Source organism: Pleurodeles waltl, chromosome 6 (assembly GCF_031143425.1).
Source record: "Pleurodeles waltl isolate 20211129_DDA chromosome 6, aPleWal1.hap1.20221129, whole genome shotgun sequence".
NCBI lineage: Eukaryota > Metazoa > Chordata > Amphibia > Caudata > Salamandridae > Pleurodeles > Pleurodeles waltl.
Window position 1 is genome coordinate 1,070,961,338 of NC_090445.1, and position 20,307 is coordinate 1,070,981,644.

Below are 20,307 nucleotides of genomic sequence, written 5' to 3' on the forward strand. Positions count from 1 at the left end.
AGCAAGTCTTGGCGATGATGCATCCTGAGGGCCTCAAAGGAGTGGCAGGAGGACTGGACTCTGGTAAGTCAAATTCTTTCAACTATATCCCCGTCCCTACCTGCATGCCATCACAAACTCCTACCCCTACCCTCACCCCCATCACTCCACCACCTCACATATATCCCACTATCACAACCCACCCATCCCAATACCAAGCCCTGCTTGCAACACCAGTGCATGGACACCCATCACCACAGCATGCACACTAGTGACAATCACTTAGCCAAACCAAGCACAACTCACACAAGGCAAAGCTGCCTTGCTAATAACAACCATAGAGGGAAACATATCCATGCACAAGATGGCACACACAGATTCAATAACAGTGCATTTACATCCCCACAGGACCCCCACTCAAGATCACCGGAGAGGAGGTGCCAGCCCCATCCAGTCCCCCCACAAAAGAGGCCCACAGTAATGACAGCAGCTCTGCACGCCCGGATTACGATGAGCAACCTGGCCCATCAGGGACCTCTGGACAGTCGGTTACCCTGCCATAGTCCCAACCCACCTCAGAACCTCCCCCTCAGGAAACACCAGCACAGCACCCACCCAGCGGGCCCATACCTCTGTCTCCAGGACACGTCAGTCAGCAGTCTGTCCACCACTACAGGGACCCCAGGCAACCCCACAACCACAGGACAATCAGATACCTGGGGTTAGTGGCAGTGGGCACACAGTTCAGGGGGCAGAGGCACAGGACAACAGGGAAGCTGGGAGGACTGCTATGTGACGGGGGAGGACAGGCCCAGGGAACCTACTCTCCACAAGGCACTTGCAGGGATCCTGGGAGCACACCACCATTCCCAGGAGACCATGGGCCAGATACTGTACAAGTTGCAGGAGACCCAGCGGCTGCAGGAGGGACAGTACCTGGGGATCAGGGAGGACCTGAAAGACATCCACACCACCCTGGTCACCATTGCAGGGATGCCTGCAGACATGGCTAACACCATGAGGGAGGCAGTGGCACACCAACGGGCCCCTGGCACTAGCCACACCGAAGGACAGCCCTCCACCTGCGCCAGCGCTAGTGGACAGGACGCCCCCCTACAGGACCAACAGGCCACCAGCAGCCCACCTCCTGCTGAAGGAGAACCACCCCGCAAACGGTCCCTGCGATCCAGGCAGAAGCCACTCTGTCACCCTGTCCACCTTGAACTGCCATTGCTCCACTTCCCATGCCCCTTGGACAATGCACCCGTGATACAAATAGACTGGACTCTACCCTGGAATTTCCTCCATCAGCAACCCAGCCCATTGCAATACCCACTCCACTTATTAGCACCAAAATAAAAACCCTTTGAACAAATTCAAGTATTAAGTCTGTGGATTATATGACACATGTATTAGTTTCACAAACTGTAAACATTGCATTTCTAATCTACTGTAATATTAACATAGGTATAACACGTAGTGAGCAGCACTAAACACACCAGGAGCCAGAGTGGGGTACAGAGATCTGAAAATAGAGATGCCAAAGGGTACAGTAAGTGGCCATACACATAGGGAAATCAGGCTGCCATGTTCAATGTCAAACACAAAACTGCAATGGAAGGTGAAGTTACAGTGGCTTACCTGTGTGTCACTGGAAGTATTGTTGAATGAGTGTACTTCTGTTGTCCACATCTTCTTCCTCTGCCTCCTCTTCGTCACTGTCCACAGGCTCCACCGCTGCCTCAAGACCATCTCCAGGCTTATCCTCCTGCAAAAAAGGCACCTGGCGTCTCAAGGCCAGGTTGTGCAACATGCAACGATGATCTTGCACACCTTCTTGGGTGAATAGTACAGGGATCCACCTGTCAGATGGCGGCACCGTAATCTGGCCTTCAGGAGGCCCAAGGTTCTCTCAATTATCCTCCTTGTTCGGCCATGTGCCTCATTGTAACATTCCTCTGCCCTTGTCCTGGCATTCCGCACTGGGGTCAGTAGCCATGAGAGGTTGGGGTAACCAGAGTCACCTGTAAATATCAAGGGATACCTGTTAGCCACACACTCACCCTTAGGGCCAAACCCACACCCCTATACCTACATCAACTGGGTGGGGACCATGGGCTCACCTATTAGCCACACCCGGTGCCTCTGGAGTTGAGACATCATATATGGAATGCTGATATTCCTCAAGATAAAGGCATCTTGCACAGAGCCAGGATACCTGGCATTCACATGGGAGATGTACTGGTCCATCAAACACACTATCTGCACATTCAGAGAGTGAAAGCTTTTTCTATTCCTGAACACTTGTTCATTTCTCGGGGGGGGGAGAAATGCTATATATGTACCATCAATGGCACCAATGATGTTGGGGAAATGTCCCAGGGCATAAAAGTAAGCCTTTACTGTGGCCAGATCCTCCACCTGGGGGAATACGATGTAGCTGCGCATGTGTTTCAGCAGGGCAGACAACACTCTGGTCAGCACGTTGGAGAACATTGGCTGAGAAATCCCCGATGCCATGGCCACTGTCTCTTGGAAGGAACTACTTGCCAGGAAATGGAGCACTGACGGGACCTGCACTAGAGGGGGGATACCTGTGGGCTGGCGGATAGCTGAAATCAGGTCTGGCTCCAATTGGGCACACAGCTCTTGGATTGTGGCCCTATCAAGTCTGTAGTTCAGGATAATGTGCCTGTCCTCCACTGTCGCCAGGTCCACCAGGGTCTTGTACACTGGGGATGTCTCCATCTCCTATTCATCCTCAGCGGTTGAACTCTAGGGTGAAAAACGGTGAGCAGAGGGTCACATTCACACATATGTGAAAATAAAAATGCATTTCTTCCTTTACAGAAACAGTATGTGAATTTGAGAGTCAGTTGATGTGCCATTGTCTGCTGTGACGCAGTTAGGTGCCATGGCCTCTGCCCCCCTGAAATGGCGGCTGCCTGACCTGTGAGGAGAGACAAGTGGAAATGAGGTAATTCCGCTGGCGTTGTGCATTGTTGCGGTCGGCGGTCAACGACAGCTGCGCAACTTCGCATTGGTTATCATTGGGCCCTATGGGTTCCAGGAGCCAATGGCAATGTACGCCGGCGGTGACTGCACACAGCGCCGTGGACTTGACCGCCATTTTTTATCTGTTCACTCACTTGCTACCTGAACCTCAACAGGAGAGGACCTACACTGCAAGTGCTGCTGTGACCTGTGTCTGGAAGCAACAATAGCTCAAGTGTCTGGGGGAAAGGGCCCCCGCCTTCACTTCGGAGGAGTTGGAGAGACTGGTGGATGGGATCCTACCCCAGTACACTTTACTCTATGGTCCTCCAGACAAACAGGTGAGTACACTGTGAGCATGATGCGTGGGCCATGAATGTATGGATTGCTGTGTGTGTAAGCCTCCTGTAGGGGGGGCTGAGGGGTCCTGGGCAGAGTGCTGCATGTCTGGTGGTCAATGTCTGTGCGTAAGGGGATGGGAGGGATATTGTGGGCCATGAGTGTAACAGTCCGGACGGTATGACCAATCCCTTTTTCGATGCATATTTTCCTGCAGGTCAGCACCCATCAGAAAAAGGGTATTTGGCGAGCCATCGCCAAGGAGGTGCGGACCCTGGGGGTCTTTGACAGGCAGAGCACCCACTGCCGCAAACGGTGGGAGGATCTGTGCCACTGGGCAAGGAAGACGGCGCAGGTCCAGCTGGGGCTGGCCTCCCAACGAGGAAGGGGTGTATCCTGACCCCTCTGATGTTTTGCATCCTGGTGATGGCCTACCCGGAGTTGGATGGGTGCGTGAAGTCATCACAGCAGCCACAAGGGGGTGAGTACAGATTCGGAATCATGACTTTGAACGCGTTAAGGTTTTACCTGGGTGGGGGATGTGGGCTGTGGGAGCCCCTAGGCCAGGGCAAACATGGCAGGGTAGGTCCCTTGTTGGGCAGGCTCTGAAGCACTCCAACCCCAATAGTGTTAGTGGGCATCTACTACTGGGCAGGGTCCTGTGGGTTTCAGGTTTGCAGCTAATGACGTTAGGCAATGTACCCCATGGGCTGGTGACTGGCTTTGTAACTGGTAGTGCATGGCCTAGTGCATAGGGCTGATCCCTGTGTGTTGTGTACGCCAACAGTGGTGTTGTTGCTAGCATTGACCAAGTGTATCCTCTGTCTCTCCCCCCCTTCCTGTTTTGTCACTGTGTCCTTGTGTGCATTAGCATCATCTGGCGGAGGAGCAGAGGCATCAGCGACGGAGGGAGCTGCATCCCACACGGGCCTGGAGGCTGAATCCACCAACAGTGAGGGCACCAGTGGGACGGAGGGCGAGGGGAGCACCATGACGGAGACAGGAGGGGACACTACCGACAGCGACTCCTCCTCCGATGGAAGGTTCCTGGCGGTGGCGGACACCTCTGTGCCCACCCCAACAGCGGGTACAGCCTCCACTCCCTGTACCAGCACAGCCCTCCCAGCAGCCCCTCAGCGTGTTTCCCGTGCCTGCTCACCCAGGAGTGCGGGCATCTCCTTTGCCCCGGGCACCTCAGGCCCTGCCCCAGTCAGCCCTGCTGCCCTCAGTGAGGAGGCTATTGACCTCCTGAGATACCTCACTGTTGGGCAGTCAACCATACTGAATGTCATCCAGGGTGTCGAAAGGCATTTGCAACAAACAATAACATACCTGGAGGGCATCCACGCTGGCGTGGCGGCCCAACAGAGAGCATTCCAGGCTTTGGCCTCCGCACCTATGGCAGCCATTGTCCCTGTCTCCAGCCCCCCCACTCCAACTTCCTCTACCCAGTCCCAATCCCCTCAACCCCAACCTTTCACAAGCACACCTTCAGACCAGCATGCACCCAAATCAACACACAGAAGTGGCTCAGGAAAACACAAGGACCACACTTCATCTCACAGACTCTCACACAAGCACCATTCCCATTCAGACACACCAACATCCACTGCCTCCACTGTGTCCCCCTCCTCCTTGTCGTCCACCTCCCTCCCAGTAGTGTCTCCGCTCACACCAGCATGCACTACATCCTCATCCACTCCCTCCGTCACCAGCACACCTATCACTACACGCCCCTCACTGGCAGTCATCACCCCCACATCCATGCCCACGTCCTGTGTCCTCTCCCACTGTGTCTGTGACCCCTCCTCCTAAAGTACACAAACGCAAGCACACACCCACCCAACAACCATCCACCTCACAACAGCATCCAGCTCATGCACCTGCACCCAAACACAGCAGACTGACACCTCCTACAACCACTCCCTCTTCCTCCAATCCCAAACCTTCACCCTCTTCCCGCCCCTGTGTCCCTAAGAAGCTTTTCCTTGCCAACATTGACCTCTTCCCACCCCTCCCCCCGCCCTTCACCTGGGGCCAGGGTGGCCAGAACCCAGCCCAGCACCTCAGCCACCCAGTCCACATCTGCTGTGGTTTCTGCAGCTGTGAAAGGCTCCAATGAGGCACCCATCAGCCCAGCCAGTGTGCCACCAACACCTGTCAAGGCCAAGGAGGTTCCGCCACCTGGCAAGGGCAAGAACGGGACAGCATCCAGCAAGGGGAAGGAGGCACAACTAGCCAGCAAGACCAAGTCAAAGACTCCAGCTGGCAGAAGCAAGGAGGCACCACCATCTGCCAAGGGCAGGAAGGGGCACAGAACACCAGCCATGGCACTTCAGCCGTCCAAGGCTGCAGGTGAAGGCCTGGAGGCTACCACCACAACCACCAGTATCGACACCTGCACCGTGGCCAGCACCGCCATCTGCACTGCGGCCAGCACCGCCACCTGCACCGTGGCAAGCAGCCCCAGTAGGCAGCTGTCCGAGGCTGCAGGTGAAGGCCTGGAGGCTACCACCACCACTGCCAGCACCGCCACCTGCAGCGCAACTGTGATTCACTGAGCAGCCATCACCGCCAGAGAGCAGTGTGTAGAGGTGACTACATGGGCTGCAGTGCGTCCTGGCCCCTGCAAAAGCTGTTGTTGTGACACCCAGGTGAGAGACTGTGACCTTGCACTTCAAAACATCTGCATCACAGGGCGCAATGCTCCCTCCAGAACCAGTGGAGTAAGGCATCCACCCACCCCTCCTTGTCAGGATGATGCACACTGGGCACAGAGCCCCCTCCAGAACCAGTGGAAGAAGGCATCCACTCACCCCTCCTTGCCAGGATGAAGCACACTGGGCACAAGGCCCCCTCCAGAACCAGTGGAAGAAGGCATCCACTCACCCCTCCTTGCCAGGATGAGCACACTGGGCCCAAGGCCCCCTCCAGAACCAGTGGAAGAAGGCATCCACTCACCCCTCCTTGCCAGGATGAAGCACACTGGGCACAAGGCCCCCTCCAAAACCAGTGGAAGAAGGCATCCACTAGAGAGACTGTGGCGTTGCACTCCCCAGGACCAAGCAGTGGGCAAACCACCCACTTGAGAGACTGTGGCTTTGCACTCTCCAGGACCAAGCAGTGGGCAAACCACCCACTAGACCAAGCAGTGGGCAAACCACCCACTTGAGAGACTGTGGCTTTGCACTCCCCAGGACCAAGCAGTGGGCAAACCACCCACTTGAGAGACTGTGGCCTTGCACTTCCCAGGAGAAAGCATTGGCCATGGAGCCCCCTCCAGGCCAGTGGCATTGTACCATCTTCCGGCTGAGGTGCCCCCCCATTCCCAGTCCCCCTGAGGTGCCTGTGTTTTTTCAACCTGATGCCCCTGCAGTGTTCTCTCCGTATTGAGGCAGGAGTCAAGTGTGGGCTTGGCCTATGTGTTATGGCCCAGTGGCCCACGGACAATTTTTGAGTGGGCATTGTCCCGCCTTTTGTATATATTGTATATATTGTACATACTGTTTTTGCTTCATGAACATATTTCTAAGTATTAGTAATATTACTCTCATTTGACTCCATTCCTTTTGTCCTTGCGTCATTCCTGAGGGTTACAGGGTGAATATGTAATGTTGTTGCTTGTGTTTGTGTGTATGGTGTTGTGAGTGAGGGTGGGGGGGGTGTTGCCTGGTGCGTGTGTGTCACTCTCTTTTTCCTCCACCCCTCCCTTGTGTGCTACGTGCAGTACTCACCGTGGTCGTCGTCGCCGGCGTTCATGCTTCTGGTGTATGAGAAGATACACCAGCATGGGGAAAACCTGCAGCTCGAGCTCCATGGCATCTTGGTTCTTCCTTAAGTGTCGAGAGGTGAGTTGTTTCCCTTCAGAGTACTGTTTCCGCCGTGCTTTTGATGGCGTTAGTACCGCCCCAAAAAAGCTGGCGGATTGTAATAGATTGGGCAGTACATTGTCTTCTGCCTGGCTGTTGGCGGTTACCGCCGCGTGTTTCTTGCTACCGCCGTGGCGGTCGGAGTGTTAAAGTGGCTGTATGTGTTGGCCGTTTCCACCGTGGTCATGATTCCATTTTTTCTACCGCCGGCCTGTTGGCGGTGTTACCTCTGCTTTAACACCAACCGCACGGGTTGTAATGAGGGCCTAAATGTGCAAAATGACATGATATTACACTGGGGTAGTGGAAATTTTATCCAAAGCTTCTTCTTTTTCGGAAACCATCCTAATATCAAATCAACAACAAATATCAACCATTGCATCAGATATCAGTCACCAATAAGGTGAGAATGCCTTTACCTTGGACACTATTGGGCAGTCAATCTGTACTTTATCGACCGGCCTTAAGAAAATATTGCCTCATGTCCCTCCCCTCCTAGAGATGTGGAGGAACAGGTGCATTAGACCATGGAAGATCTTCAACCAGGGACAATGCCCACACATTCATCATGATACATTGAAGGACTGTGATTGTCAAAAGGGCTGCGAAAGAACAGCACCACAGGTGACGGGCCAGCTCAGCAGGCCAAGTATGGAAGCCACATATGCATGACCCATTTCACACCCTCAGAGCTGCTAATTTGCCTTCACAAACTGGAGCAAGCATTTGGAAATATAGATGTTGATGTACAAATATAAAATAACCATTTGAACAGCATGCACCACAAACTGAATTGTGTTTCGTTCCTTAAATGATGTGTGTTATTCACTTTCAGCAGTAGTCTTTAGCCCTTGATACGAGTGACATAGCAATGATAACTCTTGGTGGAATTACACTACCCTTAACTTTAAGTGTCCCCAGACTCAAAATGATGAGGTTTGCAAACTTTAGACCTGATAATTCCTTGCACGAGGACTGCGGGCCCTGTTAGAAGCGGCTGGGGCTGTAGGCAGGATCACAGCCCATCCCTGCCCTGGTACCTGCAGCAGCATAGGGGGAATCAGACAATGTTTCCACCGGAAAGGTTCATGCATGCGCTGACCACCCTCCCTTCCCTCAGTGCAACAACCGAAGCCCTCACCGGTCCTGCTGCTGACACTTCCAGCCTGCTCAAAACTGGTATAAAATGTCAGCAATGTTCTCCTTCGAAACTACATGGGAAAAACTCAGTATCACAAGGGTCCGTATGGTTATTCCTCATTTTGGGGGGGAAACCCTTAATTGCCGGGTTTAATGCATGGATGTTGGCTGGATTTGGCGATTACAGTCCTGTCAGTGGATAATTTGTGCATGTTGTTTCTGGTGCTGAGCACCGGCACTTATTTTTGACGGCCGGGGCTTATTCTTCTGCCTCAAGCATTTGCTGAGAGGAAAAGACAAATATGGGACAGACGGAGGGAGGCAAAAACGAAAAAGCGTCACAAAGGGAGAAAGTAAAAAGCTGCAAGAGTGAGCTGAAGGGGCAGGGATTGGCTTTATATGGATTGAAGAGGCCCGAGATGGCTTCAGGATTACGCCGCCTCAGTATTCCGTGTTCACACATTTAATTGCTGCAGCCGCGAAATTAAGAGGAGAGCTTTGAGCACCGGCACGTTTTTACTTACAAATTAAGCCTGTTATATCCGTGCACCAAAAACTGGCACACTTGTAATCAGGCCCTTGTTATTGAACAGTCCAAGTATTTTTTCTCGAGAGGTATTGCCATGGTCAGCTTTGGTGGGAGAAGGGTCACTTCTGTGCCCAGACGTCCTCCAGTTCTCCCCCTTTGCATCCTCTGTTCTTCAGCCTGTGAATAGGGACAGAACATCAGAAAATAGCCAAACCATTTATGTGTTCCCAACAGTGCTGATAAAACGGTGCTATTTAAAGATAGGTGTCTTTTCTAAAGCAGTATTCATTTTAAAACATGATTACAGTGCTCGAGCCCTCAAAAATAGTTCCTGGAACAACACAATGTATTTACTTTGAAATATGTTTACACCATCTTCGCTTTGTACAAGTTGAAAGCTCAGTAGTAGATTTAAAAAAAACACCCCAAAAAGACATTTTCTTTACAAAAAAGATGTGAATTCAGTGATGTTTGCATTTAGATAACATCGGATTATTTTTCGTTTTTGTTTGTAGTCACAGTTAAATTAACAAGCCTTTGCCCACATACCTTAAGTGTGCAATAAGTGATTCTGTGGGTTCACGTGGCAGCTAGGATCGGTAGTTGGTCCAATTCACAAATATGTACATTTAGGGGGAAGGGCAGGAATATGGGTACCACCAGGAAAGGGCCAGAGGGTGCCCTTTGAGAAATTGTTGAACACTAACAAGTCATAAGTATGTTGGTATCCACTCGCTTTCAGGTGTGTTTTACATCCAGTAAGCAGACCTCCAATTAGGGACCCATTCACGGCAGTCCACCCAAATCCTCAGTTCATCCAATTCATTTATGCGAGGGGGAAGCGTTGTTAATGTGCTGGTGGAGCCACGTTCAGGTCCACTCGAACACAATCACTGGCGACAGCTCGTCTGCAATTGGGCCCCGCGCTTTTGTGTATCCGGAGCTATGTCCTATTTAAGGTAGTCTTTGGAATGCACAGATTTTCTTCTCTGGCCTATTAAACGAGACCCATGCAAGGAAAAACACCAACGACCAACACATTTAAAGGGAAACCTCACTGGGCCATCCAGTTTTGTCTTTTCATACACAACCCCCTACTACGTTTTTTTTCTATTAAATAAAAAGAATGCCGTCAGGGTCGTAACAACATAACAAACTTCTCAAATTTTACTTTTGCAAAAAGTGCTTCTGCTCCGCTGGTAGAAGCACTTTTTGCAAAATAGATCCCTCCTGACATGGTCAGCATTTCTAAATATGTGTGGGTGGTCCTCTGCCTAGAGGGTGGAAGTAAGGCCTCTGCTGATGTGACCGACTGACCGGCCTCTTTCTGACTTACAAATGAGGTCAGTAATGCCAAAAGGCTGGTCTTGGACCGAAATGGATGCAAAGAATACTCTACATACATTTCTCCGAATCAAAAAATATTTTTCAGTTCGGGGAAAAGTATTTACATACGCAGTGTTACATTGCCACCAGACTTAATCCTACAGATTGTCCACAGGCAGAAGATCATCAGAAGTAAAACTCTCATTCATTAAGCTTGTGTAATTTAAGTGGGTGTCATACCAATTCAAGCAGAAACTGAAGCGATATTACAAGCAAAGGTGTAATAATGAATGTGGTAATAACACACGTGCAATTCCTCAGGATTTTCTGTGGGCATCATTCATTTTGCCATATGTGAAATTACAGCAAACGTTTAATTCCTGTTTGGGCCGTTAACTCCCATTATCAGTTGAAGCAGAAGTAAGTTGGCCTTTTGCTGTGGGTTTTCTGGTGCCAATGGAAGGCATACAGATTCTCTGTCCAGGTGGTATGTTGTGACTCATGTCAAAAAGGTAGTACTATAATAGTGATCTTCGGTGAAATGACCAGCAAGACCATATGTTGGAGAAAGTGGTTTCTCACAATCTGTAAAAGATTGACTAACGTCTTGTGTTTTTAGACCTTGGCTCAAGCCACATTTCAAGACGTGCCAACGACACAAGAACGAGGGGTCAAAGACTAAAAGAGAAAGGACAAAAAATACACAAAGTGAGAAGAAAGGAAAGAGGGTGTTACAAAAATTGAATAAAGAAAAAACATAAAAGGATGGAACGAAAGATAATGATAATGTGGGCAAAGAGGAGTGATGATTTAAATAGAAGACAGGGAAATTAAACTAAACAGAACAGTGGAAGAAGAAGCAAGTGGGGAAAAATAACGATGAAGGAAAGAAGAGAAAAAGAAGAAAACAGTGTCAGGAAGACAGAGAGGAAAAAAGAGAATGATGAACAGACTCAAAGAAAATGGCTGACATAGAGAAATCAAGGTAGATATAAAGGCAGATAAGAGGGGCAAAGGGTGGGTTCAGTCAGGAGAGGAGGATTGGAAAGGGATGTCCGGTGACAATGAAACTATGAAGAAATAGAAAAGACATTGGGCCAGATTTACCAAACTGTAACCCAGCGCACTGCCTTGTGTGACAGGTAGGTAGTCGGAGAGTGCCACATTTATAGAGATATTGCACTCTCCTCTCAGTTGCGCCAGCGAAGAATTGTGCTGCAGAGCGCAACCCACACACCTTTGCGCCATAGTGCAAGGGTATGTCTGCGAGTCTAGCATAGGATTTGTACTGAAAGGGTAAGCTTCCAGTACAAAATACTATGCCTAGACAACTTTTACATTTCTTACTTTGTATGTGTGCTGTACAGTGCAGCACATATGAAAAGCTGCTTTCAAGTGGTGTTAATTTATGATGCAGAAACCTGCCTGCTATTGTTAGTAGATAGGATTCCCAGTACAAAACCATGAGTTGTTGCATGGGAATGCCTAGGTACCATCCCTGGAAAGCGCTTGTGATGCTAAGTAATGCAAAGCAGTGCTTTGCACTGGTTTTCATTACTTTCAGACTACTTTCCAGTACGCGGGAAGGTAAATAGCTACAATACAATTTGTGACTCAAACCCAGCATTAAATGCTAGTAAAACTGTCTCTGAGTGTGCAGTGAGAAGCATTTAAAGAAAAAAGTTGAGCAGTGGGACAAGAACAATAGTTTGAGAAGGAAAAGAGAAAAGACAAATAGGGTTGAAAGAGAAAGGTAGAGATGCATGTGAGAAACTGCCTTGGACAGCATCTCCACCACTGGTGACTTGTGTGTACTAATAACTAGCTAAAGGAGCTTGTGTAGTTGATACACGTATAACTTGTGCATAAGCATATGCTATAACATATATATAACTATTGTAACTGTCTTGTTGTAATATTAAAGAAGACATCAAAGGACAAAAGGCAACAAACATGATTAATTTACCCATAGTGATATTATGCCCTAGATTTTTGTGGAGTAGGCTACAAACCAGAGAAAATCTTTTAAAGAACTGAAACCCCATCTGGCACTATCAAATTTTGTGAAAAAACACACTTGGAGATGTCCATCAAAGTTCAATATACGATTAATGCCAAAATTATTGCAAGCACTAAAATGGTCTAAGTGTGAAATTGTCATGTCAACAGAAGAGGGTATGGCTGTCAGAACAGTTGGAGCATTGAGTGCTATATTTACTTTATTTCTGACCTTCTTTTATACAATTTATATAATTCAGAAATGTGAGGATAGAATATGCCATTTAGAAGAAACACAAGGGAGCCTCTAACAAGCACAAGACTAGCTCTTCCCTATTAGGAATGTGAAAAGCCCTTGAGAGATACCTGGCGGGTTGGGGGGGGGGGGGCGGTAGAAAGCTGACTTCACTAAATCTATGGTTTCTCACTTATCTATGTCAACTTCAAAATGAGGCTACCCTTACTTGAACAGCATGGCTACATGTGCAATATATAACACTTAAATACAAAATGGCAGTACATTTAAAATGTGTGTCAATTAGGGGTGTGCAAAATTTGTATGATTTGGTTTTCATGTAATTATATGAAATGTAAGGGAAGCTATGCAAAATGACATATGATTACGTGAAATGCAAACCATCTTTTAGCCCTATATTTTACCTTAAACTCTGTTCTTGTGTCCGTTGACACAAATATGCATTTTTCACAAAAAAATAACAGCAAAGTGCCACAATTGCCACACACAGCAGCCACTCGTGTTCTGGTTATTTGCGTTGTGGCCATGCTCCCATGCTATAATTTTGCTGGTAATAGAGCATCAGACCACCATCCCTGTGTTTATTCTTCCAAACAGTAAGCATGTTTTTTAAAGTAGTCTGTGTTTCTTAAAGGAAATGGTGTTGCTTTTTTAAAGAAAATACTTCTCGTTTGGGTACACATTGGGTGGGAAGGGGGACATGCCGTGGAGTTAGTAACTTTTCATTGGTTTGCAACTGCAATTTCGGTCCCAAACCATTGATAATCTGATTTCAATTCACAATTAGGAGGCCACTTCCTGTGACCGTCCATCTGTAATTTTCACAGACTGCCCGTATTTTCACCCTGCAGTCTGTCCGTTGTCATTGATGAAAGGCTTAACGGACAGCCATTGTCCATAATTTTAGCCTTTCACCTAAAGGACAAAATGTAATTAGGACAGATCAGTTTACCAAGACGGATTGAAAGGCTCCTGTGCTTTGAGGGAGGGAGGGGCAGACAGATAAGAAAAGGTCTTCTTTCCAGGGTGTCTCCCACCCTGAAGAAATGCCAACGGGCACAACTGGTAAATCTGCAAATGTCAAGGGGCTTGAAAACATGCATTGACTTTTATCAAAGGAGCCGCTTGAAGCTTTCTGATGACAAGAAAGTTACTGTAATGATGTTCCCAGGTGAGCTGTGGAGTATGTGGTTTTATTGGACTGTTATAAAAAATGTTAGTACTAGGTATAAACTGTATATTATTCAAATCTGTTTTTTTTATTTAACCGAAATGTATTTGCGCATTTTGTAGCAGCCTATATTATGATGTGTGTAATGTATGTTTAAAATAAGGATTTACACATTCACAGTTCTTTCAGGGACCTCGGTGCCTCATAGTACTAACAAACATTGGTAAAGCCAAAAGGTCTCATCTACGCAAGTTATTGGCTTTGCCAATGTGTTTTAGACATATTATACTCCAGAGTGGCTGCAGTTCAGCATGGCTAAAAGTTAGTGGCGCATAGTGGTGTAGAGTGGAGTAGAGTGGCCTAGGAGCAGTGGCGTAGAGCACAGTGGTGCATAGTATAGTGCAGTGGGGTACAGTGCAGTTGTTTAGAGTGCATTGGCGCAGAGTGCAGTGGTTAAGAGTACAATGGCATGGAGTGGCATGGAGCAGAGTGGCACAGAGTGCAGTGGAGTAGACTGGCGTACAATAGAGTGGCAGAGATTGCAGTAGTGTAGAGTGGTACAGTGGCACTGAGTGCAGAGTAGGCTTGTGTGGCATGGAGTGCAGTGGCATAGAGTGGTGCAGAGTCAAGTAGTGCAAAGTACAGTATAGTGCTGTAGAGAGTGCATGGCACAGAGGGGAGTGATGCAGAGTTGAGCGGCATAGAGTGCAGTGGTGTAGAATGCAGTAGTACAGAGTAGAGTGGTGTAGAGTACAGTGGTAGAGAGTGCAATGTTGCAGAGGAGAATGTCAGTGCAGTGGTGCAGAGTGGCACAGAGAGCAGTGGCCTAGAGTACAGTGGTGCAGAGTAGAGAGCAGTGGCATACAGTGCAGTTTAGAGGCTAATGTTTCCCAAACTGTTTGCTAAGGGTTTTCAAATGTTCAGAAGCATAATCAAAATGTTGTTACTTTTTCTTCTAGAAAGCTTTGGTAGATTTGGGTAGGGGTGATGGCCTTGACACAGAGCTGAAGGGCATTAATTTACTACTGAGCAAGACACCTGTAATGTGACACCTGAACATAGCATACAAAGGGGCAATCACAAAAAGACCAGAGTGAATAAATAGTGCTATGTTAAAAAAGAGTAAATAAATTCACTGATAACATAGCGAGGCATGGCCTCTCTTGAGCGTGTCTGTAAAACTGACATTCCTTCTTGAATTTCTGTCTTGAATTTTGACCCTTCTTCCTGAAATTTTGTCCTGACGTTTGACCCTCTGTCCTGATTTTTTTACAGTCCTGTCCAGAATTGACCTCAACGCCAGGTGGCCACCCTATTTCTAAATTAAATCGGAAGAAGTTGGTAAACCCATTTTGCGATTCGGAAAGGCTTTACCGAATTGCAAAATGGGTTTATTAGATAGGACAGTCATTTTACAGTCACAAATGCTTTGATTTTGACACTCGCAGAATTTGCAGCCACAAATTGGCTTTGTACATCAGGCACTTTTGTCTTAGGGCAGGTGCATTCCTGTGCATGCAGATACCACACAGTAGTAAATGTCTTTCTTCATAGTGGTAGCTGTCGAAAAAAGACTTCACTTGCCCTCTATCAGCACCAAACGAATGAAAACAACAGACGCCGTTCGAAGTTAACGGTTGCAAAATTAAACTATTCCTGAAGCATGATACTGACAACCAAACAACCTGCAAATCCATTTACAGCAGATGCACCCCTTGTTTTTCTTTCTCCAAATGGATTTGGCCTCCAGAATTGCTAAATCTCCATCACCCAACCTACATGATACTGTAAATGCACCTGCGCATGCTCGAGCAACCTTTAACCTCTGTCCCTCTCACTAATTCGTGCACAGAGCTGCTCCTGACAGCTCTGCATCAAATGAAGCACCGTGAACTCGAGTGGCAAGGCTCTTCTTTCGCTGCAAATGCCAGTCTCACGCATGAACAAACTGACAGGTGCACCCAGGTTTGCATTATATGGTATTACTTATGCATATTTTATTCAGCTGTGCATACTGATTTTCTGCAATTATAAGTAGGGCCTGGAGAAATAGGTGGAGAAGTTGAATATATTTGCAAAGCCTTTTCGACTCATATTTGGCTGGTTAGAAGGGGCTTTTGACAGAAAAGCATTTTCCTAGGACAAAGATATTTCAATAATTTCCGATGCCAACCGATTCAAAGTTTCTTTAATATGAACACTTTGTACAACAGCATTTCGGGATGCAGCCATACAGCAGGCATGTATGGCGATGCCATTTATTTGTGTGCTTATCCCCTGCAGCTAACAGGAAACAGCAATAGAGTTAAGGGAGTTAAGCGCTCAACGCTGACATCTGCATGAACTGAATGAAAGTTAGGAATTAGAATCTCACCACAGGCAGCTCAGCCTGTCCTCTGTCTAAAGTCAATAAATTAAGGAGCATAAAATTGGGTAAGAGTAAGATTTGTTATTTACAGCACTAAGGCCCTCATTACGAGTTGGCCATTATGGCACATTTAAATCTTGGAAATAGAAGGGTCTCCATTACTTGGTCCCGCCCTCTGTGATCTATCAAAGGGGTGTTTGGGTTTACGCCTGATGTCAGCTAAAACCATTTTATTTTATTAAACTTATATGTATAACATACTTACAGGGGGTTTTCCGTCAGCTCTTTTCACACATTAGCCTGTTATTGTTTCATTCACATTTTATTCCATTCATTACAGCATACACTAATGAGCAGTGGGTCAGCCCACTTTAGCTATTGGCTAACTTTACTCTGAGTGTCGGCATTTATCCCTTTCCACAGGAGAACATCTACACAAGCAGTTATTTCCTTCAGTGCAAGGCACTACTATGTGAGAATATGCTTTCATATACCCAAAAAATATGTTTTAATTATTAGCCGATGTTTTCATTTTTCCCATTGATAAGGAATCGGCAGCTTTCTAAAAAAAAATACATTTGCAAACTCCATGACAAGACAAAACAAGCATTGACAAAACCAAATGGCTATCTGCCAATGCCAATCTTTTTTTCCAATGCTTGTAGATCATGTGGATGAAAGCCATGGTACACTCGTGATATCAACATAAAACAAATTAAAAGCAATCTAATTGCGGCTCACATATGTAGTCAGTGGTTATCCTGAGCATCTAGCAAGGCTTCGGCCCCTTTGGAATGAACCTGGGACACTGCCACTCTTAAGGAGCTTCTGGGACCCAGCTCTGAAGAGCTCTTCTAGGCACATCATACAGTTTGATCCATGTGCCCAAGACAAGTTAGTCATCACGGTCTAGTACCAAGAAGCAAATGAACAGCTCAATATAGCCAGGAGGAGATCAGCTGTTGTCCAAACTTTGGTAAAGTTTTTCTCACATCACTCCACTCTCTTCAGTTTTCACTTCCACTTTATTCTTTTACAGGGGACTGTATGCCCCCTCAGCAGAAGCAGAGGAAACATTAATGTATTTCTCAACAAACAACTCAAAGACTTAACAAACGAGTCGGTATTCGACCTGCTTGGTACGCATTATAGATTTCCTTTATGCATTGCAGGGAGCCAGACATGATCACCAAGGAATGAGCCGGTCTTTTAATGGAAATAGGATGGATTTAGAACTTCTGTACATAAAAAGAAAAAACTGAAGAGAACCGCCTTCTTAGGTGAGCAATGAGTTTGGTCTTCTGGAATTTAGACAGAATTCCTGGGTCAAAATATTAATATTTTAATGTACTCTATTTTTAGAGTTGCAGAGCGAACCTGTTGCCCTTCCTGTAGAGTAAAGCACCAGGAGAATAGATACCCTTTTCAAGATGTGTTAACTTCCGAGTTAGGGCATGTTTTTATTGTAGTATAAAGGTTTTATAAATTAGCTACAATTATTTTTCTGTTTGGAAGATTTCTGGCTGTTTGTCCTGAAGATGTGTTTTTTTTATTACTTTGCCCCCTGAAATGACGACGAGTATTTGGACCCATTCCTCTCCTCAAATTATTGGACTGAAATAAAGATTGGTGATTTATTCAGCAATGAGTAACGAGAAAAGGTTGTAAAATCAAACAGATGTGTGGATTTTTAATGTGATATATGTGTTTAAGAAATCCTCAATTTTGTATATACGTCATTTCTAGTGCTATATGTTTTTAAATGTGGTAATAAATCATATATTTTTGTGTGTTTTTGTATTTGTGTTAATTTTTGACAGTTTGCACAGTTGGCACGGTACATCACTGAACTCATAACTGAAGATATGTCAAAACCTAGGAGAGCCTTTGTGTATCCAGACTTTTTCTCCCTTCACCTCTGACAGAAGTCTACTTCATGGGACCACAATATCATGGTCGGAACGCTGAACTGCAAAAATGTCACACCGACAATTTTGACTACCACTACATTGAGAATGTAAATACATGAGAATTTAAGAACTGTAACTCTGTACTTCTCTATATACACTTACAGTTCCAATATAGTGAAAGTCAATAAATATATATATATATATATATATATATATATATATATATATATATATATGGGATAATGTTCAAACTGATATTTCAACCACGATATTGAGACATGCTTTTATATGAAGGTGCCTTGTGATGGAAAGGCTCCTTTGAATAACCATTTTTGGCATTGATTAGAACAGAAGTCTGCTCATCTGATGGGTGGTTGTGGAGTTTGCTGGTCTTTAATTCTAGACATGTAGTCTATGATATACAACCCTCTAGCAATTGCCTGGGGTTGTCTGTATGATAGAAGATCGGCATAAGGTGTGTTAGGCCAGGGTGCTAGTATCATTGTTCCTAACTGGAAGCCCGGTGCAGGCTAATAAAAGACGGCATTAAATTGCTTCTAGCACGGAAGGGTACATTGGCTGTTAGTGGTTCTGGGGCTGTGCATAGTTTTCCAGTGTGAGAAAAAAGAGAGCACACATGCACTTTCTTTTTCTAAATGATTCAAAAACTGTTTTATAATAAGTGTGGTATTTTTTAAACTGTTTATAAATATTTAGAACATGTCAAGTACTGGTAGCATGAGAGATTTCTGTCAAAAACTATCAAGAAGAGAAAAGTTTGAGGTTGATTAATTATTTTTTGCAGAATAATTATTTGCTTAATTTGAATGTGTTTTCTTCAAATGAATGTGTGCTCTCTCTTTTTGTCATTTGACCCAAGTTCATGTGAACATTTTGGTGTGCTCTTGTTGATAGAGATGATTAGTTTGCCAGTGTGGGCCTATTAGCAGTTTTTTGTTCATTTTTCTTAACTAGCTTGAGACTATGACTCGACTGTAGGGTGTCATTGGTTGGTGAAGAAGGTGAGAGTGACAATAATATGGACGACATGAGTCTTGAAATGAATAGTATCATTACTGTCCCTAACGGAAGTTGGATGCTACAGAGGTCCGATCTAGAGAAACCCATTATTCATAATGGGTTTAGGAATTTCAAGCCTAAAAAGGATGATACTTCCTAGGTTCAACTGGGAGTAGACCGCCAAGTATGCCATTTGGGCAGTGCTCCAGTGGCATCCATGAATGCGATTCAAGGTAACATTAAGAATCAATCCGTTGTCCTTGCCCCGCTCTCCCTCACCTCTTCTATAGGCCTGTGTGCTGATGTATCACTGACCTTATCCATACAGTTCCCATCAAACCACCGTCAGCGTGGCAGGATTTGCAAGGCAGTAACAACAAATATCCTCACAATAAAGGTAAAAGAGGGCGATGGCCCCGGGCGAGGTCTTCAGGTTCCTCGCGGCAGGGACGCACAGATACCAGCCAGGGTCCGTGGGATGGCTCCCGGCAGGGACGCACAGTTACCAGACAGGGTCCGTGGGATGCCTCCCGGCAGGGACGCACAGTTACCAGACAGGGTCCGTGGGATGCCTCATGGCAGGGACGCACAGTTACCAGCCAGGGTCCGTGGGATGCCTCATGGCAGGGACGCACAGTTACCAGCCAGGGTCCGTGGGATGCCTCCCGGCAGGGACGCACAGTTACCAGACAGGGTCCGTGGGATGCCTCCCGGCAGGGACGCACAGTTACCAGACAGGGTCCGTGGGATGCCTCCCGGCAGGGACGCACAATTACCAGACAGGGTCCGTGGGATGCCTCACGGCAGGGACGCACAGTTACCAGACAGGGTCCGTGGGATGCCTCACGGCAGGGACACCTGAAGGCAAATGAAGGGTAAGGAATGGTCAATGCTGGGCGGTCACGACACCTGCGGCCCAGGAACGGCCTCATGGCCACAAGTACCACACATCCGGTAGCAGGGGAAGCCTAGGAATAGCAAACAACTGTACCGAGTAGCAGCTGAAGGAGAGCAGTCACAGCAAGAAAATGATTTATGAGTGAATGAGACATGGCATATTGAACTGATTTTAATGTTATTATGCAATAAAGTTGAATAGTTACACAGAGTATTAGAAAGTAGTGTGTTTATTACCCTGCACGATAATCATGATAACGACTGTATATATTGTGCCGATCTATGTACCAAATTTTGATGCTAATAAACTGCGGCCGTTCTACCACCACAACCAATCTGGTGTCGGTATCCTTTAGTGATGAGTAGTGGAACGGCTGGGGGGGTGGGGGAGGACACCCCCGGCGATTGCGTGTGCAGCTGGGGGAGGTTCTGGCTCTTTCCAATCTTTCAGGGGCACGGTCGATTATGACTGTCTCTTTCCAGTTGTTCAGTAGTGCGGTCTGTATTGACT

At 46.8% G+C, this 20,307-nt stretch overlaps 1 long non-coding RNA gene across 2 annotated transcripts in view; it reads left to right on the plus strand.

Moving 5' to 3' along the window:
- The window catches only part of LOC138302080 (uncharacterized), a 76,093-nt gene extending 58,131 nt beyond the window's left edge, over positions 1–17,962 (plus strand). Inside the window, exon 3 of one of the 2 annotated variants that reach the window (XR_011205263.1) lies at positions 17,790–17,962. This is a non-coding gene — a long non-coding RNA (uncharacterized lncRNA). Of the gene's footprint in view, positions 1–17,141; positions 17,244–17,789 lie in introns of those variants that run through there. The other variant, XR_011205262.1, reaches the window with a different exon arrangement.
- Positions 17,963–20,307: the final 2,345 nt, after the last annotated feature.